This window comes from Zonotrichia albicollis, chromosome 4 (genome assembly GCF_047830755.1).
Source record: "Zonotrichia albicollis isolate bZonAlb1 chromosome 4, bZonAlb1.hap1, whole genome shotgun sequence".
Taxonomy (NCBI): Eukaryota; Metazoa; Chordata; class Aves; order Passeriformes; family Passerellidae; genus Zonotrichia; species Zonotrichia albicollis.
Window position 1 is genome coordinate 11261185 of NC_133822.1, and position 27989 is coordinate 11289173.

At 37.6% G+C, this 27989-nt stretch overlaps 1 long non-coding RNA gene across 1 annotated transcript; it reads left to right on the top strand.

Moving 5' to 3' along the window:
* Nucleotides 1–1334: 1334 nt before the first annotated feature.
* On the top strand, nt 1335–27852 carry LOC113459537 (uncharacterized). Its single transcript, XR_003380878.2, has 4 exons — nt 1335–1438; nt 21341–21459; nt 23226–23363; nt 27522–27852. It is a non-coding gene; the product is annotated as an uncharacterized LOC113459537 (long non-coding RNA).
* Nucleotides 27853–27989: the final 137 nt, after the last annotated feature.

Consider the following 27989-nt stretch of genomic DNA (forward strand, 5'->3'; position numbering starts at 1 on the left):
GATTATGATAATAGGAGTGGTATTGAAAGATCTGCACAGTGAACTTGGAAAGGAAACTCTTCCTTTTAAAGCAACTGTGGGAACCTACTACCACACTCTAAAATATCTGATGAAATTAGACTGGTTAGGTTACCTTAACGGAAAATAAGATTTTAGAAAGACAGATACATGTGTAGACTTTCAAAAAAGAAATAAAAATGAAACATTATGGGGCCATTTTTCTCCATTTAGTATTTCCTCATTTACTGTTCAAACTGGCAAAATTGGGCAGGTACAAAGGAAGAGAGAAAAGAATTTTTGTTAGTCTACACTTTTTAATTTGCATGTTTTATATTTTCAAAGTCCTAAGAAAACACTGAAAAAAAGAAAAGTAGCAGTGCTTTTTACAGGATAGTTACTAAAATTTTTTTCTGTCTTTGGTGTGTGAGAAAATAAATAAATATGGACAGCTATTCTCTTTCACCTGATATTTCATGATTTTTTTTTTTGCCTGTGTTTTTTGCATTGATTCACAAACAAAAGAGAAAGTCAGCATCCTACCTTGACTCCTGTTGGGTGACCTTCTCAAGGCAGAAAAGAATATTGCAATGATAATAACAACTCTACGAAGAAAGCTAAGTGCTGGAAAAATTAATTGGATTATGAAAATTTGTGGAGTTTATTAATTGAAATTTTGATCTTTTCACTTGAAAATACGGGGCACAGGATTGTACTTTAAAAACCATATTGCCTGTCATAGGACTAAAAAAAATTATTTTCAGAATAATATTTTTGTAAGCATAATTCCAAATGCTATAGGGACTGATATATAAACTACATGAAAATTTAGAATAAGTGGAAGATTGCTTATTTAATTCAAGTAAAATTCAGATTTTAAGCAGGTGCAGTATTTCCATTAGCTGAGCCAAGCAACTTAATAAGAAAAATAAATCCACCCAGGCTTTTTTTTTTCTTTTCCTGTTCTCAAATGCTTCAGTGTCCTGTGTACTTGTTCATTTCACTGCAATTTAATTAGTTATTTTAGAATGAATATTTTCAATTACAGTTATTCTGACTGTTTTAACAGTATAAACCATTTGGCACTCTGTCTGTTCAGCTGGAGAGGTTTTATCCTGAAGCACTAAAGGAGAATACATGGTCTAGAACAAAAATGTAGTGAGTTTTTATCATTATATCTTTGAGGTGATTTCTAAAACACTGACTGGAGAGCTGAAGTTCTGCTGCTTCATGTTTGGATTAACCAAACATGCAATGATCATGAACAAACAAATGAAAATTCATTCTGGGAATCACTTGAGCACCAGCAGAAAAAGTATTCTCATTATAGCCCCAGATGCAGTGGCATTTGTCCAGGACGCTTGGCTTAGCAAACCAAGTCTTGCAAAAACATCAAGGGACTTTTCATGATCACATCATGGGAACTGCTGCGCTAACTAAGGTAAGATGGTTGCTTCTAGAACATGCTTATGCAAACATTCCTTCATTATTAAGATTGATATGCCACTTATTAAAATAAAACCCCCATTGTTATTTTTCTTTTTGGCATTACCATATATTTTTTACATTACCAGGTAAATAACACTGTTGGTTTGAATATCAGTTTACTGGACTACTCATCTGTGATTTCTTGCATTATTAAAGTAACAGAGTCATGGTTTTGATAAACCTGTATATCCTGGTGTGGTTTTTTTCACACAAAATAACATTATTCTTGACTTTTCTTTACAATGCATTTTAAATTTAAGAATTAGGGGTTAGTTAGGAGGATTTACATTTCAGAAAATGTAAACATTAAGATTCTATTTCTGAAAGAGTAAAAAATATCTCATTCATTTTTCATCCACAGATAGGCACATTAACTTCACTAAAATTATTAATGTGTTAAAACTTTGTATCAATTTTTTGGCAATGAACACTTTTAATGGTAGGCACAATAAGCGTATTATGGACTTGGTTATACTTTCTAGGTGTTAATAAAAAAGGAACGTGCATATGTTCTTGCACTGTTCTTTGAAAATTTTGTTAAAGCTCAGTTTTTTCCTGGTTCACAAATAAAGGCAAAAACAGTTTGAGAGAAACAAGTTTAACGACTAAGACCAGCAAAAATGGAAAATTATTCTTTTCAAATCATGACACAAGGAGAGGGAATAACTAGAAGTGCATTAGAAAGGATACTGAAGTCAAAATAAATTTTAAAAAAGTTTCATTTTGTAAAGAAATATGACATAGTCAAGTATAAACACTGGTACCATCTCAGAATCTTTTCTGGTCAGAGTGTATCTGAGATAAGTTAGAAAGTCTCTTTTCCCAGCCTGGTGCTTGAAGAAGGAGTCAGGGCTCTTAATTTCTCGGTCTCAAGATTGTTTATTGTTTCTTATCTATAAAATTCTTTCTCCTGTCCAGCTGAGGTCCATCCAGCAGGACAGTTCCAGGCACTCTGCCTGTCCCTGGTGCAGTGTTATATTATTATACTAAAAACTACATGTACAGTATTTACAATTACTTTCCAAAACCTATCGCCTATGTTAGACAGTGATCTTCTACTCGAAAGCAATCTGTAAGTGCCAACAGCACAGCAGAAGATGGAGGCCAAGAAGAAGGAGAAAGGATGGACACCCCTATTCTAAAAACCCAAAAAAATCTATTTTTCACTCTGTGATAAATTCAGTATCATTCTTCTTAAAGTTTTGTAGCTTGTAATTCTTCATATACAGTTGGTAATTGCTTTTTCCAAGGGCTAAATCAAAGGCACAGGTGTCTTGTGCTCTGTGCCAGGGTCTCTGAGCCCCCTGGGCAGGGGCTCGAGCCCTCCAGGGCAGCCAGAGGAATTCCCTGGGTTCCAACAGTACCAGGTATGCAACATGGCCTTCCTTTCATAAGGAAATGCTAAAGTGACTGAACACGCACATCATGGTGCCAAAATACCAGGGTCATATTAGCACCAGACATGCTTCAGCAGCACATGTGCGTGATCCGTGTCAGCATCCCCCCACGGCTGGCTTGCAGCACTCCCCCTGCTCTGGCAGAGCAGGCACCCCAGCCTGGATTGCTCCAGTACCAGCAGGGGGCTGATTCATTCCAGGGCTTTGGACGTCAGTGCTGGGGTGGGAGCCTGGGAGGCTCCAATGCTGGCCCTGCCTGGGGGTGTCAGATCAGCTGTGCCTCAGCTCAGAGCATAAAACAGCAGCACAGCCTCTTCTGCAGGGACGGTGCAAGGCTGGGGGTGCTCAGGTTTGCTGCTTGAGCACTGAGACCAAAAGGGATCAGGAGCTCCTCAGTGAATGGATGTCACCGACATTTTTTCATAAAAATCCTCTTTCTAGGATTTTTCCCCTCCTGGGAAGCTGAGGCCCCAGAAGAAGAATGTAAACAATAGTTATCTGCTGCTGTGGAATGTAGCAGGTGCAACTGGGATTGGCCCATGTTCCATGTCTACAATTAAGGGCCAATCAGGGACGAGGTTCTCTGGGACAGGTTCACAGAGAGCTCTCTTGTTTGGAGATTCCTATTCCATTCTTAGCTTAGCAGCTTCTGCAACTTTTCTCTCTATTCCTTTTAGTCTAGTCATATGTATTATATATCATAAAATAGTAAATCCAGCCTTCTGATCATGAAGCCGAGATTCTTGTCTATCTCTCTCACCCTGAGGAACCCTTGCAAAGCCATGTAACAAATGGGTCTGAAGGGAGTTAGACAGGGCTCTTCTGTCTGATGTGATGCAGTGAATACAGAGAGAAAGAGAGACAAAAACAAAGGCTGCTTCTCATTTGCTTTCAAGTGTTTCAAATTTGTACCACTGAGCAACTTCTTACACAGGCCAATTTAAATAGGACAAGGGGGGGATGGTTTTAAACTAAAAGATGAGAGATATAGATCAGGTGTTAAAAAGAAATTCTATAATCAGAGAACAGTGACCCACTGGAACAGGTAACCCAGAGGAGCTGAAGATGCCCCATCTCTGGAAATGCTCAAGAACAGCTTGGATAGAGTCTGAGCAGCCTGACCTAGTGGAAAATGTCCCTGCTTGTGGCAGGGGGTTGGAACCAGATGAACTTTTGAGATCCCTTTCAACCCCAACCATTCTATGATTCCATGATTCTATTGTAGTTGCATACTAGCAAGTGGCTTTTTTTTATATATATATACATATTTAGTCGTGGAGAAGGAGCATCCAAAACAGGTGTTTTCAATAGTAAAAATTGCTAAATTTTTTTCAAATAAGTTTTGTATCTTCTAACCTTTTGTTAGCAGCAAATACTAATTGTATCTTCTAATCTTTTGAAGCAGCACTAGAAAAACACTGTCAATAGAAAAACTGTCAATAGAATGTCCTTTTTGGATTTATCTAAATATTCTAAATACAATAAAGTGATTCCTTAAGACATCATTATTTCAGTTATAACTATAACATGAAATATTTTGAAATATCACATTTTATGAAAAATCCTAAGACTTTTTCTTTGTTTAGAACAAAACCAAACTTCAGAACTTCTAGGGCTTCACAGACTTCTCTAATAAGAATATGTGTGATAAAACTATTTCATACCTTTGCTTTTAATGAAGAATTATAACCATAAATGTTCAAAATATGTTAGACTTTCTTTAGGATGCATTTGGACATTTAATGGAGGGATAACAGTTAATAACTTGACAGAGTACAGGAAGAGGATTTACATATTAATGGTACTGGTGTTCCCTGAAGAACGGGATAGAAATCTCATATGGTTATAAAATCCTGGTTCTTTATTGTCCCCAAATGCAATTTGTGTGGGGAAGAGTGGGGAGTGTCCACTATGGGAGTTACTTGTGTTTGTGGGAAAACATCCCTCCAAATTAGAAATCACTGTGAAGTAATTTATTGTGAGTTATTTGTTTTTCTTACAGTCTTCAGTAATTATCATGAATATACTGTAGGTAAAGTACAACATTATTACATCAACTTTTTATGGAGCTGATTTTTTCTTTTTATACTGACTTTGCCAGATAGTCACTGAAATTCAGAAACTCAAGATATGATCTGTTTAGTTTAAGCTAATCTTTAAGTGAACCATTGGAGATTGCTAACAGTACATGGAACAATCTTTTCCTATGGAAACATTCCACACATATAGTTTATGAGCATAGCTGGCCTCACTAGGCTCTGGCTTGCTCTACATTTCCTTGTATTTTGCATTCCCATGAATGAAAATGAGCTATTATTTATTCTTGGCTCTCCCAAGAATGGAGTGAAGGAGTAACTTAACTTTTGCCCTTGGTGTCTCCACCTCCTCCAGTCAGAGCAGATGTCACAGGCATGTGCTAGCTTTCAGCCATCCTTATTATGTCTTAATCATGTTCTGAACTTTCTCATTCCCAGGAGTCAACAAAGAGTAGTCAGGCAGTAGGAGTAGTTATGGGAAAGAAGAATAAATAGTGCAGATGTCAGGAATTAAATCTAGACCATATTTAAAATGCCTCTGGCCTCTCCTGGAGCCCAAATCTCAACTGTTCTCTTCAGAGCCCCAGTCCAATGGTTTAAGTGTTCTGGCATCGGCCCTGGATGCAGCTCTGAACCTACAGAAGGGTTTCTCAGCTCTGGGCTGTGTCCAGTTACCCCAGAGCAGCCTCACCTCCCTGATGGGAGTGCAGGGATCTCAGTGAGCTTCCCCCAGGGACCACTGCCTTGATCTACAGCGCAGCCAGGGTCTGGGTTTACCAGAGGGAAGGAGAGAGGTGGGTAATCAGCACAGTGCCAAAATGTCCTGGGTTGGAACAGGAATCACTGAGCTCACTTCTGTCCTTGCACAGGACATTCCCAAGAGCCACACTGTGTGCCTGAGAGCACTGTCCAGACATTTCTTGAAATGTGCATTAAATCCTGTCAGGCTTGGTTCTATGACCAATTCCCTGGAGAGACTCTTCCAGTGCCCAAACACCAACAGGGAGAAGAATCTCTTCCAAGTACCAAACCCAGACCCTCTGACAGCTTCAGGCCACTTCCTCAGGTCCTGTCACTGGTCATCAGAGAGGAGATCAGCACCTGCCTCTCCTCTCCCACTCATGAGGAAGTTGCAAACCACGATGAAGTTTCCTCTCAGTCTCCTCTTCTCCAGGCTGAACAGAACAAGTGACCTCAGCCACTCCTCACATGGCTTCCCCTCAAGGCTCTTCACCATCTTTGTGCCTCTCCTTTGGACGCTTGCTATGAGCTTTAAATCTTCTTTATATTGTGGTGCCCAAAAGTGCACACAGGACTCGAGCTCAGGTCACGAAACAAAAAGTGACAATCTCCTGCCTTGACTGTTTGGAGTGAAGAATAGCCAGAAGAATAGGAGGAAACAGCAAAAAGAGGGCAGGAAAACCAAGAAGTGACCTGGTAACCAGGGAGAGGAGAAATTCTACCCTGTGGAGAAGCCATGCAGGAGAGCTGGGATCCCATCACCTGCCCTAAACCTGTAATGTAAATTCCACATGGCACACGCTGCTGGTTTGCAGGGTGGCCACCAGATGCCACCAGTGAACCAGGAATGAATTTTGTTTGGCTTAGGTGTTTTTTTCTCTCTTTCTCTCAAGAGGGACCTGCTGGACTCTGGGAACGTTCGATGTGGTTCGTGAAATGCTTTTGGTTCCTTCTGTGAAGGTGACAAGAGTATTAAATTGCAGACACTTGAAAATTCATAGCACAGAGGTAAAAATAGCAGAGCAGTGGACCAAATCTGTGCCTTCGGTCACAGCAGGTCTCTTCAAAATATTTTAACCCTTAAGTAACTTCATTGATCTTACTAACAACTCACTAAACAATACTGTCTGAGAAATTAACAAAGTCCATTAAAATTATTTGCATTTTGACCCAGTGTTTAATTCAATGGCCTCTTATCTCCCCACCTTTTATTTTTTCTTTTTTTTTTTTTTTTTCTATTTGCAAATACCGGGCAAAAGTGTTTTTCTTCTATTTTATTTGTTATCAATATATATAGTCTCATGTTTGAGACTCAGTTCAGCTTAAATTTGATGAGGTTATTTTTATGTAACTATTTAATCAGCAATTTGAGGAATTGGGGAATTTTAACCCATTCCCCCAAATTGGGGAATTTTAACCCATCATGAACTTCTATCTGGCAAACTTGGTATTTGCAGGAAGAATTACACAAAATCCATTTGGAAACGTCAGCAGGATTGACTTTGAAATGGCAGCTTTTGTTCACTTCATTTCCAAACAGCTAAATAAAATACAAAACCAGCACAATAACTGGTAACTGAAATTAATAACCCATTTCCAAATCTATGAATAACTCAATTGTTATATTATTGTTTATTTTTGAGTTTAATAACAGGTATGCAGTTATTTCTATGTCAGTAAAACTATTGTAATACACATATTGGACTATCAAGCATATTGATCATCACAGAATACACAACACTCATAATCCAGAACCAAAGATATTCTGCTCTTGACCACTTCAGCTTAAAAATAAACTATCAACATGAATCAAATATAAGCTCCTTTTTACAGATGATAACACTGACATAATTTTAACGCACTGGAAAGATTTGCAACAGGCTCTGGATGTTATTTCCACCTTAACTAATATATTGGTGTTAGCATTATAAGCTGTTGATACACAAATACTGCGGCAGCATACGCCACAGGCCAGACAGCCACAATAAACAGAGCATCTCCATATGACATCAGAAAGCTTCATCCCACACAGAACAACACCTCACCACTTCAGAAGGCTTCAACAATCTGGTCTTTGTTCTTTACCGCAAACTTTTATACCCTCCATGTTGATGAACTGCCCCTGTGTGCCCTCTGCTCCCTGTGGTGTTGGTCAGTGCCCCTGGGCACTCCCTGGCTCATTGCTGTCAGTGCTGCTCACCTGCTGCTCACAGCTGTGCCCACTGGGGATGGGGCTCAGCCACAGCCCCATCCCAATCACCACAAGCTCTGTGCCTACAAAATGCCATTTTGGTTCTGCAAAATTCCACACAAAATGCCCAGAGCAGAACAGCAGCAATGCGAACTGTCTGGTCAGCACAACTGTGCCTCAGTCTCCTTAATTAAACAGAGAGGTGTTTGATCCATTATTAGATGCTCACATTAGACAGTCTCAGTGACCATTGGAACATGATTTCTATCTTTTCCCTTTTCTTACAATGAAGCAGCAAGTGTCTCTCTAAAAGTGGGTTAAGTTTTAAGGGAAGTAGCTGGCCTTGGGACAAAACCACACAAAGTTCTTGTTAGTTGTTTTCCACTGAAGCTGTTTTCCAACAGGATATTGGGTTTTCTTTAGAAGGACATTTTTTGGAAGGTGCCTGCTTTCTGCAGACAATTTAATCTTTTATTTTTGTTGGAAAAAGAGAACACCTGACAGCTGAAAACCCTTTGGCTGAAAACAAAACAAAGCAGAGACTTGGAAATGCCCTCCAGTGCTTTACGTCATGTGTCCAAGTCAGACTGCTGCCCTGCGCTGCACCCCAGCAGTCTGGACTGCAGGGTGGGGAGGCACTGGGATGAAAAAGCAGGAAAAGGGGCAATCCCTCATTTCTACAAACTCCCGAGGGAGGTTTTGAAGCAATTTTTTTTCAGGTTCCTGCTGAGGTTTGTTATGAATAGCCTCAGATGTTTTCATCTAGAGGGTTTTTTTTTTTTCTTAACAGGAAAAACATGTATTTTGTAACCTTTTCTCTTATTTTGCTTCAAGCACCCTGCTTGCAGAGAACAACTCAGCTGAGTAGAGCCAGGCTGGGATTTCATCCTGCATGTGGGGCAGGGTAAGGTCTGGCAGGGGCAGCTGGGGTTGGACAGAGCATGAAAGGAGTGGGAAAAGCTGTGGGGACAGGGACCTGGCAAAGGCCAGCCAGGGGGGCAGGTCAGGGAGCTCCAGATGAGCAGGGCAGGTGCCAGAGATGGGCATGGCTGCAATGGCCAGGGGTTGGGGAGCTCAGATTGCTCAGGGTGGGAGCTCTGGGTTGCAGATGCAGAGATGTTGCTCACTGGGGGAGACAGGGACCAAGACCCCAGAGAGGGGCTCAGGTGGAATGAAGGGAGATGAGGGCAGGGCTTTGAACTGTTCGGAATGCAGGAAATGCAGCTTCTGCAACTGGAAAGTGAAGTAACTCTTACCTGTGAGAACCACTGGGAAGCTTTTTTGCTTGTCTGTTAGTCAGGCTCAAATGTATTTTTTTCCTTGCCAAGAATTTTGCTTTTGGACTAGCTGTACTTATCACTTCCGCAAGACTCTTTTGTGTCCCTGATGTTCTGGATTTAATTTTATCCCTAATTCTAACTTTTTTCCCCCTCCTAAATCACAATATTGTTAACCTAAACCCATCCACATGACTGTTATTAGTAGATAAATAATTTCCCTGCAGTCCTCCTTCAGAGCTAGTAGCATTTAGCTCATTTGCAGCTAACAAATGCCATCTAGTGGTTCTTTTGAGCTCAATTGAGCATCTAGTAAAATACAGCATCTTGGCCTTGCATTAATAAGAATCATAAGCAGTTAATACAGAAAAGAGGACTCTGTGCTTAGGGGATTCTTATCTCACAGTTTTTGTGGACTAAGACATAAATAAATACATGTTGATCTGGTTGCGGTGATGTATGATGTTTCCTTACCACTTGTGGTGGTGTTCACAGGGGTCTTAGGATGAGGGAAGAGATGAGAATCTTGACTCCATGTTTCAGGCTTGATTCATTATTTTATCATATATATTATATTAAGAATATACTAAAAGAATAGGAGAAAGTATTTCATCAGAAGGCTAGCTGAGAATAGAAAAAGAAAGAATGATATCAAAAGCTTGTGTCTTGGACAGAGAGTCTGAGCCAGCTGACTGTGATTGGCCATTAATTAGAAACAACCACATGAGACCAATCACAGATGCACCTGTTGCATTCCACAGCAGCAGATAATCATTGTTTACATTTTGTTCCTGAGGCCTCTCAGCTTCTCAGGAGAAAAAAAATCCTAAGGAAACGATTTTTCATAAAATATCATGGCTACAACCACTCATACTAGTTACTTAATCATCAGTCCTAATCATGTTAGTGCAGCCACACTGCATTTTCTGAATAAAATTTTTATTTACACAGGGGAACTCCCCCACACACCTATTTTTTCTCACTCCTGCAAACAAATATTGTGATTCATGGAAGATGTTTCCATTTAATTACGCCAATGAGTCAGGCATCCAATTAGTACAAATTCATTACACAAAAAAAGATTTCCAAACCAGAGATTTGCATAAGCCATGAAGGGCTCTTAAAAGCATTAGAATCTAGGGATGAAAGTCTACCTATGCGGTGGACTGTAGAGATTACAGGGTTTTTTTAAGTAAAAAATCTCTATTGGGCAGTAGGTATAGAGAGAAGTTATTACTCCTCAGGATTATAATGTAAAAGATTTGAATGAAGTACATTTTCACAATGCATGTATTTAACTCATAGGATGCATTGCTGTAGGAATCTGACCACAAGTACAAATGGGTTTAAAAATGAGCTCTGATAAATTCATCTGGCATAGATCCATCCTGGGATGTATAGGTGGCACACATGTGTGTGTACCATGCCTGGATGAAATGTCTACCTCAGGATTTCCTGTGGTGCTGAAAGTAGGCAGGACCTCCAGTAAGAAAATAAGCCTATGTTTGTCTCACTTTATGTGATTTTTGCCTGAGAAATAAGTTAGTGATGATCATCTGGTAAAAGGCTCTGGACTTTGCTTCAGGTCTGGATGTCAATTCTGACAGTCTTATCTGGCTCAGAGACATTGTAAATATTGGCTGATTTAAGAGATTTCCTAAATGAAGTGCCTGTAATCCTTTACCGGAAGGAATCAGATATGCACAATTTTTATGCATTATATGCACTGTACATGCACTCATTCATTAAAATTCTGACCTATTCACACTTCCCCTTTTGACTTTTATTTCTTTTTCCCTTTTCATGTCTTCATCAATCTCCTTTCTGGCTTGACTAAGCAGACAAAAATGCTCTCCATACTGAGATAAGCATCTCATTTGCCAAAGTGTGGTGTATGAGTAAGGTGATAAAATGAAACAATTTTGCCTGTTCCTACTTTGTGTAAAATAAACTAGAGAACAAAGATTAAAAGTAAAATGACTCTGAGGTTTGCCCTTTGTGACCAGTTTAATGAATCACATTTCACACAGCATGAAGAGCATCTGCCAGGTGAAAGATGAAGATCCTGAGCTTGTTCACTATAGTTCATGTGTGCTAACTCTAAAGAGAAATACACTTAGAGCAGTCTCTTAGTCCCAATTTATCCTAAAATAGCTTACATTCCTACATAATGAGGTTAATTTATAAACAAAAGTAAATTACTGAATGTGGAATAATAATGCAACCTGTCACCTGTGATTTCAGTGAGGATCAGGAGTCACTCAGCAGAATTAAAACAGGTCATGTGTGATGGTGTTCACAGGGGTTTTAGGATGAGGGAAGAGACAAGGATCTGACTCTGTTTCAGAAGGCTTGATTTATTATTTTATGATATATATTACCTTATAACTATACTAAAAGAATAGAAGAAAGGATTTCATCAGAAGGCTATCTAAGAATAGAATAGGAAAGAATTATAACAAAGGTTTGTGGCTCAGACAGAGAGTCCGAGTCAGCTGACTGTGACTGGCCATTAATTAGAAACAACCACATGAGCCCAATCCCAGATGCACCTGCTGCATTCCACAGCAGCAGATAATCAATGTTTACATTTTGTTCCTGAGGCCTCTCAGCTTCTCAGGAGGAAAAATCCTAAGGAAACGATTTTTCATAAAAGATGTCTGTGACTGTCATGTCTTTTCACAGATTGGAAAAAGCCACCAAATTCTGAACAGGCAGCAGCCATCAGGATATTGTGACAGCAAAACAATTGATGGTGAATTCAGTAGCCACCCCAGTTCTGTGGGGGTGACACTTGTGGCCTCTGGCTGGGAAGTAAGAAAGGTCTGGATGTTGTTTTGGTTTCCACTTATGCAGGGGCCAACCCAAGGGGGATCAGTGGTGGCACCAGGGACCTGGCATCTTGTCTTTGCTTTGGGGGAAACCACAGCCAGGTAAACTTGTGACTGTACATACACTGTGCTCACTGCTGAATTGTTTGCATTGAAGCACCTTAAGGTTCAAAAAAATCTTCTGTTAAGTAATTTATAGAAGAATCAAAATGCTTTGAGATTAAATGCAATTTTTTTAAATTTTTTTTCTGTGTAAAAGCCGTTCTGTGTAAGCAGCTTAGATGTGCAAGGGCCAGATGTGACCTCTCCTATATCACAGAATATATTAAGACAGCTCTCTATTCAGTCCTTTTCCTCTGACTGCATGCTTTGTCCCTTCTCAAAGAACATGGGTGAAGTAAGGGATAGAACTGAGCTGTCAAGTTCTGCCAAACCCCAGAACACAGCAAACCATCTCACCTACTCTGATTCTTCTTAAATACATTTACTACCTCTTCTAAGGTGAGTTTAATGCAGTATGTGCTTCCCTGCCTGACAGAAGATTTTGCTGCTTGGTAATTAAAGACCATAACCAGAAGAATAAGAGGTGGTAAAACGCATTCTTGCCTGGGGAGGTTTGAAAATGTAATGTCCTACCTCCTGGCAAGGTTAAATACTGTGATGATGGGAGGTTCATAGCTCACTCCTGCTCACAGGGCTGCCCCATCCAGCTCAGCACTGTCCTCTCTGCAGTTGCAATTGCCCTCTAGCCCCCATTCCACTTCCACAGTGCTCTTGAGCCACTGTTCATTCCCCTGGGCAATACCTGACCCTGCTTAGGACAGCAGTGATTCACCACCCCTGGGGAAAATAAAAAATAGCAAAAAATCCTTTTTATGTAGATTTTCTTGGTTTGCTTATTGATTATTACCTCTTACTTTATTCATGTGATTTCCCAGGAATGCAAAGTATCTATACAGAGACTTGTCTGTAAAGAGTGATTGATGCAATTCTACATTAAATACACTAAACAGTTAATGAGGTTAAAAGGATAACATAATAAACACATTTCCCAAACTCACACTTTCTCAACTGTTTACATTCATATCCATAAAAGAAACAAAATCTGATTAATGGTACTACCCTGGTAGTTTTCATATTAACTGATCAAATCCCCCTTTCTAGACATGAATGTCATAACATAAGTTAAATGTATATTTTACAAAGTTGTCATGATTTTTATGGTGGAATTAGGGTCACTAATGAGTTTCAGTTCCATTTGACCTGCATAAGTGTAGAAACAGCCTTTTACAATACTTTGTATTTATCCACATCTTCAGTGTGTTTAAACAAGTAGTTGAAATAACAGCCGCAGTGGAATAAAAAACCCAGCAGGGGCAAAAATGTATCAGATTAGCAGGCTACATTTATGCTAAGTGATTTTCCATATATTCAGATGGATACACACACTCTAAATCAAATAAGATATTTTAGGAATCTTGAAAAATGAATCAGCTTTCAGAATTTTGTTCTCAGAGGATAAATGGAGAGTTGAAAGTCCAGCCACATCTGCTAATTTCATTTATGCTGTCATAGTGTACTGTAACTATTGAAATAAGCCATGATGAGCCAAAGCATCTCCTGAAAATAATGAAAATAATATGATTCTCAGAATTATGTATAAGACACACTTTTGGAGTGGGAAGATATGAAAGACCTGTGGATCACAATTAAAAAAAAAAAAAAGAATGGGGATTTTAAATATTTCTGTGATTTGAATATGAAAAATGGAATGAAGTGGGAGTTTCTAGGAATGAGAGTATTAAGGAATAGTTCCCATTAAATTAAATTGTATCTGCCTCATTTCTCAGAGCAGAGATGAACAGTGAAGGTTCTGTAGGTAGGAGGAGATTAACAATATTTTAAAAGCCTTGTAATGTGTTTATTTCTGTTCTGGTACAATGTCAGCATTAAAAAAGATCTCTGGCTGTAGAAAAGGTTATTCAAAGAACAGCAGGTACCTTTTGTGCCTCTGCAAGATCATGATTTGGTAAATGCATTTTAGACACCAGTCCCCAAATTTCGTGCAAAGATAGAAATCATTTGAGGTATAGCATTTTGTATCCAAGCCTTTGTTTAGGAAAAGACTCCATAACACTCCATAATTGGTTTAGATACTGATATGGAATAGGGAAATGAAATAAAATACCAGTCTGTTCACTACAGACAATACAAAAATGTTAAAGAACTACTGTGAAAAAGGTGATTAAGCAGTTTGTATTAGAAAACCTGTACAGCCATGTAAGACAGGCAATTGATCCCACAGGTTCAGATAACAGATGCTTTAGGAGTTCTGAAGTTGAAAAATAAAGGAAGTGAGATGGAAAGCACAATGAAATTTAAAGCATTTTAACAGAGTAATTTTTAATTTGAGTTGTAAAGTCGTTGACTCTATGACAATACATTTGCTAAACATGAACAGGATGATGCAGACCTTACCTTTCTCTAAAAAAACACAAACTCTTACAACTGAGCTAAAAATATTTTTTTTAATTTTATTTTTTAATAATAGGTGTCTCTAGTTCTTAAAATGTAATCTAAAACCAGGGAGTTTTATCACTCCACTCAGAGACTGAGAGTTTGAAAGTGGATCCACATGTTATCTTTTGAGGATACAAGGTGGCTAAGCATAATTTGTAAAAATGGTAATTAGTACAGACTTTCCTTATTCTCAATGACAATATGATGTGTGCTGGAGCACAGTCAGGTACACAGACACACAGCAGTGCTTTGGGATCTCTGCCTAAGTGCAGAATATGGGGTGTTGTCTTAGTGCTGTCACATCTAAGGTTTGCAAAGTCGTATAATTCAGGATCCTGCCTGCCAGCTCTGCCACAGCTCTGTGAAAGCTGTAAATTACTGCAGTGGGACAGCCTCCAAACCACTCCTATGGCTCTCAGATGAGCATCAAGACTGCTTTCTTCCTATCTTCAGCAAGCAGATGCAAATTAGCATTTTCTTTCAATAAGCATTTCTTTTTCTTTTCTTTTCTTTTCTTTTCTTTTCTTTTCTTTTCTTTTCTTTTCTTTTCTTTTCTTTTCTTTTCTTTTCTTTTCTTTTCTTTCTCTTCTCTTCTCTTCTCTTCTCTTCTCTTCTCTTCTCTTCTCTTCTCTTCTCTTCTCTTCTCTTCTCTTCTCTTCTCTTCTCTTCTCTTCTCTTCTCTCTCATCTCTTCTCTCTCTTCCCTTTCCCCTTCCCCTTCCCCTTCCCCTTCCCCTTCCCCTTCCCCTTCCCCTTCCCCTTCCCCTTCCCCTTCCCCTTCCCCTTCCCCTTCCCCTTCCCCTTCCCCTTCCCCTTCCCCTTCCCCTTCCCCTTCCCCTTCCCCTTCTCTCCTCTCCTCTCCTCTCCTCTCCTCTCCTCTCCTCTCCTCTCCTCTCCTCTCCTCTCCTCTCCTCTCCTCTCCTCTCCTCTCCTCTCCTCTCCTCTCCTCTCCTCTCCTCTCCTCTCCTCTCCTCTCCTCTCCTTTTCATACTTGTAAGAGGCTTTGACTGTAATCTCTTGATGGCTCACTGTGAGGGAATAGCTGTATATATGGCTGAAAGTGAATCTTTAACAAATAAATTGATAAAATACAGCTTTGACTCATTGACGAAGTAAATCTTGATCAAAATTTGAAAGAAGGTATTAAACAAGACTAGAAAACAGTGAACAACCACCTAGTCACTGCATGAAGGCAAATCCCTCTGGAAAGTGGAGTACATGATCATGAATCATCTTGCCTCTGAGTAATGACAATAAACTATTTTCCTAAAGAAAATCTTTCAGTATAAAAGAAGCTGTAACCCATAGGGACTGAGAAACCTGCAGAGTTAGAGATTCTACCATGGGGTTTAACCTAAATTTTTTGCTCACTGAAGCAATTTAGAGAGCATTGAAAAGCTGTGCTCAAGAAAAAAATGCTTTGCCTCTCTCAGGACTCCTTGAAACTTCCACTGGCACTTTTCAATTCCTTTCAAGCTCTGTTCTTCAGAAGAATTTAAGGGTGCTTTTATACCAAGGGCATGTGGAGGCAGTAATTAAATAAATAATAGCCTAGATATTAGAATTTATGTTTTGTCAATGTATATTTATCATTTTGCAAAGAACTGGAGTGTTATTAATCAAATTTATTTGGGTCATAAAAGCCCTGATCAGAGAAGCGATTTGTCCCTGGCTGTCCAGCTGCAGAAACATAATCCAGGAGTCCTAAATATTGATGCCAAGAACATCCAATCTTACATGTCTTTTATACCAGTTTTAAAAGTCTTCTGGCAGAAGATGAAAGGTGCTGTAAAAATATTAAACTATACAATTAAAATCACCTTTTTCTAGCTCATATACAATAGTCTAGGATGGAGGTCCCAGCCTGACAGATGTTCCATAGTATGGGAGCTGTCTTCAATACTGCCTTGATTGTTTTTTAAAAGAAATAGAGTATTTATTAGATTGTCATGCCCTTAAACTCCTGTAACTCAAGATTAAAAGTTCTGCACAGTCTCAAGGAACATCATGAGGTGTGAGGGGTTGTATGAAAATTTATGAATGCCCCATCATGTTTGAGCTCTGTCATATTCATTTAAACACAGAGTAAAGCCAATGTATTGTTATAAATACACTCAAAGGGGAGGTTCTTTATAAAGAATTAATTTTTAAAGATGTGCATTATGCTAGATTTGAATGAGATCTCGATCTGGATTTGAATTAAATCTTCACTCTTAGACCAGGACTTCCCAATCAAATTTCAATTCTTATTTTCAACATTCTTGCAAGTATCTGTGTCTCACATAGGGTTTGGGATGGGAGACACAATCTGAGCGCGTCTCATCTGAGTGCTCCTGTCTCAGAACTGCAGCTCCATCCTCACCAAATCCCCACTGTTTGATAAAATCCTGATACTCTTTTTTTATTAATTAATCTCATCAAAACTATTTCTCTCTTTTTTATAGCATGTTGCTCCAAGATCTACCAAGACCTACTCTCCAAGAGTACAATAGCACATACGTTTTTGCTGCAGAAGTGACCATTTTAAGAGACTTCTTTTGTCTGCTCATCTGTGCTTTTGATTTATCACACCCCTCAGTCACACAAATTCATTGAAATAAACACTGAGTTCAGCAGAAAAAATCTCAAAACTAAAACACCAAAGAGCAAAGTAATTCCTTATCTCACTCCACAGCATGGCACACAGAAGGTGCAGGTAACTGTAGCCCAAGGCAGCAACCAGCGGTTGAAAATAGGATGCAATATTGAAAACAAACCTATAATAGGGAGACAAAATGTATGCAAAGTTGTACTATTAAAAAAAATAATTTTAAATACTTGGCTGGGAGAATTTTACTGCAAGACAGGAATCCACAGGAAATGTGCTAATTCACTACTCCAGCATTTTGGGCCTAGCATAAATTTCTTTCTTATGAAAATTTATACAGCTTCAGGCCAAAGGATGAACTTTCATTTTGTTTCTCAGTAGATTGGTCTGAAGGTTTTCCTTAGAGAATAAAAAAGAAAATAGCAGCAAACTCGCCCAAGACAATTTATCAGGAAGAGTCCAACAAAATGGACTCTTATAAAACAATTTAAACAGAACAGGTCTGAGGTTGCACTCGTGTATAGCCCAGCTGTTAGCATTACCAGAGGTCAAACTTAGTTTGTTTTCAGCATGTTTCTTTGCACAGATATTAGTCTTTGTCTTTAATTTTGGCTATGTCTCTATTTTCCTAGTTCAGGTTAATCTAACACACCATCTGTCTTACTGTTTCTTTAAAAAACCTCAACAACCAACATTTGCAAGTCATGGTATTTGAAATACTTTTCTTTGGGTCAGTTTGTTAAATTGCTTCAGATTAAATAAACAAAATCACAGTCTGCTGTGTTTTCAAAAGTGTAAATTTATTTATATAGAATATCTGTTATTTTGGGGTAAAACCACCAAGTCATATACTTAACCCCTGTAAGAAATTATAGATCTACAGAAATGACACTGGTTTCTGTTCTCTGAGGGCCTGGCACACAAGGGTGGTTTCATGCTCCAGAATATTTTAGATATTTCTTTTACTAAAGCCACAGTTTTCAGATGATCAGAGTGGGAAACGGTGTTTTTATGAACATACATAATGGGGGTTATAATGTTATATAACATTATAATGAGGCGTTATTTATTCAAAACAAATGAATTTATGATGGATTTTTTTGTCCCTCTTGAAGTGACTTAATCTTACTTCTGCTGTTATTTTTCAGGTGATATTGTGTCTAGCCCTTCAGATCCTTAAGATCAGACTTCAGGCTAGGCTCAAAAAGAAATGTGGATTTAAGGCACAGTGTATAGGTCCCATGCTGTAGGCCCCAAGGTGAAAGTCTGCTGTGCCTGTGACCAGAACTCACTGTGAGGGGCCTCACCATCTATTTTATGCAGTTCTCCAGCTCTTCCCATGTATTACATGAAACCAATATTTACCACAACATAGTCCACAAGTGGTGCATGTGGTGCCCAAACTAGACAACACTGAATTCTGCAGAGGGCTGTATCTGACACTTTCTCCAGCTTAGGCAACCTTGTGTTATGAAGATTCAGTCTGAAATAGATTACTGTGCTTTTACAAGGCTTTTTTTTTTTCTCTTAAAAAACAAAAATATCTTTTTTTTTTTCCTTTCCCCAACAGTGTTTAGAGCAGTGCACAGAAAGCCAGAGTTTTGAGATAATGTACCTTCTCATGTCTCATTGCAATATGTCCCTGTGGGTATTTCTCATATATGAATAGGAGTAAATAAAAATGTACACTGACTATTCTCCTTGTCAAAGCTGGACCACAATACATCCAGGAATGAAAAATTCACTGGCTCAGAGACAGTGCCTGGTGTTGGCTGGACTTCTGGCCAATTCTTGTCTCTCTCTATAGCTCTGATTTATTAAGTTTGGGAAGGGGACAATAAGCTACCTCTATAATAAGAAAGGTTCCTTTAAAAGCTGGAAACTGACCTCAGCTCATGTAGTTGAGGATATGTGTTTAAGTTTTTGTAGAAAATGATGTGTGTTTAAATTTTTGTGCACAAACCCTGCATCTTCTCTCTGTTGCAGAATTTATAGGGATGCAGTCAAACTCTGCTCTGCATGTAACTCCTACTGCTGTCAGTGGTCATCTTTTACTGGTATCTAAAATTGGATTTGGGCTTGTTGAAATGTAAGATTTCCTGATAAGATTTTCCCAATCTCTCTTTTTTTTAGAAAGCATTATTAAAAAAGACCAAAATCCTGAATGCTTCAATTTTTTACAACCGAAATAGAATGGTGCAAATTAGCATCATGTTTTTCCTGGATATTGAACTTACCAAAGCTTTAAAGAAAAAATGTTTAGTAGAATATATACATATAATTTTATTACAAGCCACATAAAAATCAACAGAAGTTGGGCCAAATGTTTAAAACATGAACTCTTTAATAACTTTAATTATGTTTTAATATCATTTTCTGCTTAGGAGTGAATAAAAAGTCCCCATAAATCCCATATGTAGAATTTTTTTTTATTAACACTATAAAATTCAGTCTCATAATATTTTCTCATGTTTAAAATTAAATTAGTATTTTATTTAGTTTCAAAATATTAGAAAAATAAAGCATTTCTAAATAGAGTAACTTTATGAAACTATAGAATTTTATTTAATAGACCATTTTCCATTAAAAAAACCTATCAAATACTTTTGCAGTCTTTAATAACAAATTCAGAACTGAGTCCTTCTCTTATTCAAAGATAAGATGGTGTTATGTTAGATCTGTGTTTGAAAGGATTGATGGTGTTACAAACGCTGTAAATGTAACCATGCACAGCTTCTCCACAGCTGAGTTTGTGTTAGGGTCTGCTGACTTTGTATTTCTGTTAAAATAGTGTGTTAAAATTAAATAAAATTAAAATTAATTTTATATTAAATAAAATTAATTTTATATTAAATAAAATAAAATATTTATATTAAATATAATAAAATTAAATAAAATTAGTAATTTTGTTGCTATATGTTTCATGAACAAGGTCCTGCCTATATCCCCATCCTTCTTTCTATGTGGATATAAAGTGCTGGAAGATCTACCAGGAGCCTAAGACAGATCTTAATTGACCCTTTAATTTTAAGTGAATGTTCAATAAAAGACATTTTTTCCCTTCTCTTTATTGAGCTTTTTAAATTACTAGACAGATATTAGAAAGTTGCAGTTCTTTCAAGAGAAATTGCTGCTGAAATCAAATTGCAAAACAGGGTTTAGTTCCACAGACAGCAGAAAAGAACATCAGATGTAAGTTTAAAAACAATTGTTCATATGTATGAGAATTACATTTCAAGTATATGGAAATTTTTTTTTCCTAAAAATATCCCTACCAAATTGATACAGAGGAAATTATTTTACCAAAAAGTTGGTTCAATTGCTCACTTTCTCTGTGGTCCAACAATTCTTACATGAATTGTTAATCATTCCTGAAAACTTACAAGTACTACAGGCAAGCCATCAGTTTTCAGATAAAAGAAGCAGCTGTTGCTGCAGAAATCTGGTTTTACTACACTTCAGCAGAACAGTAAACGAAGTTTCAGTAATGGAGGCAATGCAGGAATTATAAAGATTTTGGGTTAGAGGCATATTGCCTTTCCCAGAATCACCCAACAATTCCAGTTCAATATGATTTGCAAACATAAAAGCAGGTCTATAAATGTCTCTTTTGAGTATTTAATAAAATGGACACTTTTCAAAGTTTTCCAAGACATTGCAGTTGACAAGGGAATCAAACAAGTTTGTGTTGAATCTTATATTAAGCCACTAGCAATAAACCAATACAATTTTACAGTGATTTTTCCTATGACTGCATTAAAATTGTATTGTAATTCCCAAGTGTCTGGATAAAATTACTTATTTTTTACCATTCAATCAGCAGTAAATTATCTAAGCAGATGGAAATACTTTAATCTCTTCTTATTGTGTTTGTCTCATGCTGGGTACAACATATGCTGAAATCAAAAGCTCAACAGTCGGGCCAAAATTTTGGTGTTTAAAGAAAACAACATAAAGGAGTCAAAGGCCATTCACCAAGACCTTTGCTTCCCAAGAGCCCCAAAAGCCAGAGTGTCCTCCTGCAGTCTTAATTTAAGAAATATTAATATGTATTTGAGTCACAGGTTCTTTTGAACTGTTTTCCAGCTGAAGAATCATTTACCTATTCCAATCATGCAGCAACATGAAGAATGGCAGAAAATAAGTTAACCAAGGAACATTATGATCTAGGCATAATCAATACCTACTAACCAAACAGGGGCTCTCCTTTGAAGAAATAGAGGAAGAAAAAAGCTCTGCAGATGTGATTCTTTGTCTGTGTTTTCTTTTAAAGCAGGTTCAGAGGAGCTGACACAACAGCCTGTCCCCCAAGAAGAGAGTACCACTGTTCCCACTGCTCTAAACCCCTGCTATGGGAATTGCTGCCCATCATGTGCCATGCAATGGCCAAAACAGGTAAGCACCTGCTCCCAGTAGTGGAAATCCATCCTTGCTCAAAAGAAAACAAACAATGTCTGTGACACCCTGCTTAGACAGTTTGTGTCATCGTTTTCTTGATGAATCCAGAAAAATAAGTTAGGAAGTGTGAGCTTCTGTAATTCACAGACTGGGATATATGTGACAGGGAAGTTTTCAACAGAAGATTTTTTATGTGGACATGTAACAAGCTGGAATTTAGAAATTTGATTGCTTCCTTTGCTTTTGGGTTTTTTTTTTTTGTTTTTGTTTGTTTTGGTTTTGTTTTGTTTTATTTTGTTTTGCTTTTTGATTTTTTTCCCAAATATCTTTCTGGTGTAAAGAGAGAAGTTTTAATGGAAAGTACAAAGAAAGTGGATCCAGTCAGCAGTTGAGCCAAGCTCTCACATACAAAGGCATTTTATCCTGTGCCTTGCACAGCCCACACTGGTTTAGCTTTTGAATCCTTCTCTTGCTCTTCCTCTAGAGCAGGAAATAAGCAATAATTCTCACAGATGATCCTCTTCAGAAGACAACTCTGATGTACACTGTTAACTTAGTCTAGGACAACTTTAATGTTCACTCTGTACAAGAACAGTTATGGAACAATCTGTCTTATATACAAAGCACTTGCTCTTTGCCACTTTCTGTGCTTCATTTTCATTAGCTAAAGTGATAGATTAATGATGTATCAACACTCCCTCTGCAGGGACCTGACTGAGGATTTTCTCTGTCCTGAGCTGGTGCCCTAGACAACAGACACTTCTGATCCTGTCAAGGGGGGCACAGGGGGAGTAGTGACAGAGAACAAAAGAAATCAGTCAGTTTATGCTTTGAAGTAAAAGAAGGAAAGCATTAAAACCCCTGAAAATTCCTAAAGGATAAAAAAAATTCATATAATATTTGTTCAGGAAATTAGCTGTGCAATGAACTACATACATATAATTTGAGTGAACCCTTTTTGCTTTATTAGTATCTTATTGTACTTGAACACGATATTATTCCAATATTTGTCTTTTTAAACCAGTCTTTACGTATATTGTAAAGGTAAGATGATTTCATTGTACTTAGTACTTCTTTATTTAAGACATCAGAAGCTGCCATTTATTATCTTTAATTTAACATGACGTCTATTATTTCACCACAGCCAGGAGTTACTTGCTCTCAATGATTTCACACACAGCAAATCCTGCTGCAGACTCTTGGCTTCTCAGTGCAGCCTGAGGAAGATACCAAGCTTTCAGATGAGCTCAGCTGTCATGAATTTCCACCTTTTCTGCTCAAGTTTCAATTGTGTCTCTTCTTTTATCATATTCATAAGATTTAAAGGATACTTAGGGCAATGACATGTATGTTTATATGTCATTGGTATATTTGACATTTAAAGTTGTTCATAATGTTTTTCAATCTGTTTCATATACTCAGTCTGCACAATGTCTAATGCAGCTATTTTTTTTTTTACCCCCTCCTTTACTTATTCCAACTGCTGTAGTAATGTCACCTCTAAACCAGGATAACTCAAGGAAAGAATCTTTCTTAAAAACAGCACTAAATAATTTAAGGTTTGGATATGTATGGTGATATTCCTCCAGGCACTTTCCACAAGTGTAGTGTTAAATCTGTCATCCAAGCTGGTGCTTGTACTACTGATCATTTCCTACCGGTGGATAAGACCAGATTTGTTTCATGTCAGTATTATGCTAGAAACCAGAGCTAGCTCGTGCTCAAGTCCTTATGCACATCCTCTGTGCCTCTCTGTCCCATAGGCACTACTGTCATCCAGAACCTCTCAGGATCAGGGGACAGACAACCTCTGTCCTCAGGGTTATCTGAGATCTCCCACCCTCCTGATGGGAAGTGCCCATTGCTGTGACACTGCATCCACAGCCACACCATCCTTGCAGGTCAGTTCTGCAGCTCTGCCCCTCACAGATGAAGTGTGATCTCAAACCTTGTTTCTGTGATTTTTTGCTGAGCACATCTTTATTTTTTAACTTTTGGTATAAGCCATCAGTCTGATGTAGCTTTCATATTTATGTTCATGCAAGAGCACCAACTGAACTCCCATCCGCATGCACTGAGACATTGCACTGACTGTGTTGTTGCATTTTCTATAGCATAACTCAATCTTTGAGTTTCATAATCTTTCTGATGTGAGCAGAGTTTGTGTAATATAAGCTATATTTGTCTCAAATATGTATTATTTAAGGTGGGAAGCAGAGAAGTGTTTTTGTCTAGTCCAAACTCCTGCATAACATGGGCTGTATAATTTCAACCCGTAATTTTGTCAGTGTTTTAAGCCAAGTCCTTTTAGGAGAATAATAGAAGCTTCTTTGTCTTAAGATTGCCAGGAAATGTAGACAGTTCCTAACCCCCAGAACTGCCAAGGAAATGTGTGTACATTAAATCTTTATTTTAGTATTGGCTAGTGCTTGCCTAAGAATAAAATATACAAGGCATAATTAAAACCTGCTGGATTTCTTCTACTGCCCATGTCCTCAATAAAACAAAATAATCAAAGCTGTGGCACATTCAAAAAAGGCTTGGTTTGTCCTAGAAAAAAAATTCTTGTTAGTTTTCTCCAGGAAGCTAAAGATTAAAAAAATATACTGTGCCTCAGCAGTAAATCTGTTTAATAAACAGCCTCTCACCAGAATAAACTCTGTTTAAAATTGTTGCTATTTTTATTTTATTATGCAAGAGGAATTACATGGAAAAGCTAAGAATAGATTGAAGACAAAAGCCTGAGCTGATATGAATGTTTTCTTTGAAAAGTTTAATGGCCTGGTTTGTTAGGATTTTTTACAATACAAAAATCTCAGTAGCTAATGTCCTTATATTTATTTTCTCCTGTTCATTTCTTTCTTTGTATCACCAAATTTGAACTCCCTCCACTATATTACACTGTATTTCCTTAGTGATTTGAGGCCTGGTGACTGGAGCTGAATGAATAATATTTGACTGACTAAAAGCATGGCATATTCTAACCCCTAATTATTAATCATGCACAAAGAAAGTAAGGGCCACGTTAATAAATTTCATTAAGTGCAGGCTTCTTGGTCTGGGCAGTGGCATTTGCCTTTCACAGACCTGTAGATTCACAAAGGGCAAATCAGCATTTTTCTCTCATCCCTAACTCACTGCTGCTGCCTCATTTAAGGAGTACAATCTCCAGCCATTTCATTTTGTATTTTTGAGGGCTTGTCTATAGTGGTGCATACTCCAGCCTGGAGCTAGAGGCAGCACAAAGAACAGTGATATTTATTTTGCAGAAGGTGACTGGAACAGTGTCTGAAGCATGCATGAAGTGCAGGAAGAGCTCTAAATCCTCATGTAAATGTATATACATGAAATGATGGCTGCTACTTCTGGTCCTGGCAAGGGCATCTTTCAGATATCCCATGTGCAACAGATGCTTCAAGCCAGCTGGTCACCTAGTGGGCTGCAAAATGCATCAACATATAGCTGGAGATACTCTGAAAAGTGCTGAAAATGTTTAACAAGTCAAACCCAGTCATTTTTATATGAGTTTTTCTTTAAAAAAGTAAATTAGAAGAAAACTAAATCCGAACAAAAACTGGACAGACACGAACAAGAAGGATTAGCGTAGCTAAAAACCTCTCCAAGCTCCTGTAAAACTAAACTTAGTGCATTAGATAGTGGATCTCTTTTATATGAAAAACAGATGGGTGAAGAAAGTAGAAGAAAAGTCATGCTGCAGAGCACACAAAACATCATAAGGATAAAAAATATAATTTAATGAGGTAAAAAATGTCTTCAGTTGGCACTTTTTCTAGCACTCACATCACTGAACAGAAATTTTCAAGAGAGTCATTTTATTCTCATGCCTACTAACTGGCTTCCTAATTCTACTGTAGAAATCAGATCATGACTTGCAGCTTCGCTCAGACTGCAGAGAAGTTGAAATCTAATGTCTATGCTTATAAGAAGATGGCCATACTATTAGCCCTATTAGCATTAGGGCTGGCAGCCTTTCGGTTTTAAATAATTATTATTTTGAGAATTTAAATATCTGAGTTGGATGCCATAAGTTTTGAGAAAAAGAAAGTTATTTTCTTTTCATTTTTTTTCTTTTCTTTTTGTTCCCCCAGGAGCTAGAGCTCCTAAACACTAAAAAGCAGTTAAAACAAATAGGAAAAAAACCCCAGAATCTCTGTGTGTGAGTGACAGTGATAAGGTGTTCTGCCCATCTAGAAATAGGTATTGAAATGTTACAGAAAAGCAGTGTTGTTCTAATTTTTTCTGGCTTTAAAAAATCCAAATGCTTTAGAAAAGATGCAAAGGATGCACAGTAGGAATAATTCCTTCAAGAAAGATTTCCTTTTAATCTTTCACACAAAAGAGATTGATTTAAACCTGAAAATGCAACTTTTCAAAGCCTTTCCAGTATCCTTATTCTAGCATTAATTATAACAGCTTTAGCTTTTCTTGGGATATGTATAAATTTCAAACTCTTTTGAATTTGGTAGGTAGATAATCTAAGACACGTTCTGTTACTCAAAGTTGGTGAAACAATGATTTGCTGCTTACACAGTAGAGAAATGAAAGATGTTGCACACTAAGGAGAAATATTCATTGAATGTATCAAAGTCCATTAGGGCTAATTTATAAGGACTGGGCCATTAAAGAGCAAGAATGGAGATGGCACATAACAATATAAATCACAATTACATATAATGATTTGCATCACTGAGACATTCTGCTGCAGCTAATGGGATAAGCTAGGCTCTTTTCTTTTGAAGGAGACTAGTTTTAAATTTTTAGACTAGTAGAAAAATTATTTTAAAGACAGGGCTTAAATTGTTAATGCCCTCATGATCATTAATATCTAAAGAACTATTGTGAGATATAAAATCATTTCTATTTAGGATGTTTCCCAAATCTGCAAATTTATTGACAAACACTATAAAGGCTATCACTTAAAGAATAAGATTAAAAAAAAAAAATAAAACAAACCAAATACCTACAAATGAACCAAAGAAAGATGCTAAAATTCTTTGGATGAACTTTCTTAATCAAGTGTCCTTACAGAAATCTATTCTTGCTTCCCAAACAAATCCAATCAAGTAACATATTTATATTTAGTATATTACATTGGGTAAAGAAAAGTTTAGGAATGTTTTTAATTACGCTTATAAAGAAGGCTTTGAGAATATCTGATTTTTGATTCATTAAAAGAAAAAAAAATAGAAAAGGACCTGAAGGACATTCTTTTGAAGTGTCCCTTTTGAAATGGCCTTTTATTCCAGCAGAGGAAAAGCTGTAAAACTATTCAGCTCTGTCCTAAATTAAATGTTTAATTAAGAATGAACTGTTTTTCCTGTTTCCTCTTTCACCTCCCAACTCTCAGCAGAGACTCATCTATAGCACAAAATTTTATAGTGTGTATCTCTTTCCTAATAACGATTTGAGGAAAGGACAGACCACAGCAAAGAAGGAGGGAAGAAGTGAGTTATCAAGCATTTCTTCTGGCTCTCAAGTATTCACAAGTAACCTGTGACTTCCCTTTAGTCTAGGAAAAGAATAAAGAAGGTAACCTTTTTATTTTTCACCACTTATATCTCACTGATGTCAACAAGGCCAAAGGATAAACTGCAGCCTTAAGGGAGCTGAATGTGACAGTTCTGGGATCATCTGGGTATTTGCTAGAGTGTGACAAACCAGTCAAGTTTCCCTTGAGGCATTGTCTGTCTCCTGTCATTCTTCTACCATGCCCAGGGCCTAAAGGCTGAGAGCTGAGCATCCCCTACAAAGGGCAACCTCAGCCAGCTCCTCTTGACAGGATTTTGATGCAGAACAGCAGCAGCAAGTCAGGCTGGGGAGATCTTCTACATCTGTTTTGAGCAATTAATCCCCTAGAGGTAACTCCACTCACATGAAACTAATTTTGCAGTGTTTTAGCTAGAATGTGATTGAGTGAGCAGACTGGAAATTGAAGAAACTTGGTATTTATTTTGTGAAAACAAATGAAGAGGCCATTAACCTTCCAATAGAAATTATTACTATATACGTTTTAAAACACTGCTCTTTTCTCTTCCCAGGCTTGGGAACTGTGCAACAGCTTTGGTGACAATCAAGATGATGCTGCTTGTCAACACTAAGCCAAAACAGATTATTGTGATGAGGGAATCAGAACTCTCCAAACACAATCATGAAATCTGACCCAATAGACTCCTGCAGCCTCTCTTGCTATCAATCAGCTGTAGGTTAAATTCTCTCAGAGAAGAAAGCAATCAAAGTTTATTTCAGAGTGCATTGAGATAATTCCTAGACCTCACTGAAATAAATGAATGCCTCTCTCACAAATTAGTGTCTGTTTGGACTTCAATAAAGAATGCTGAAGTTCCTGTATTCATTGAATATCCGAGGTCACAAATAAAGAAGTCAATTCTATTTCTATAAATATATAAATTCATCAGATTGTATGTGCATACATTTTATAATTCCACTGCCAATATACAGACATGAATAACAGATTTAGTCTATATATATTTTGTTTTGTGTGTAGA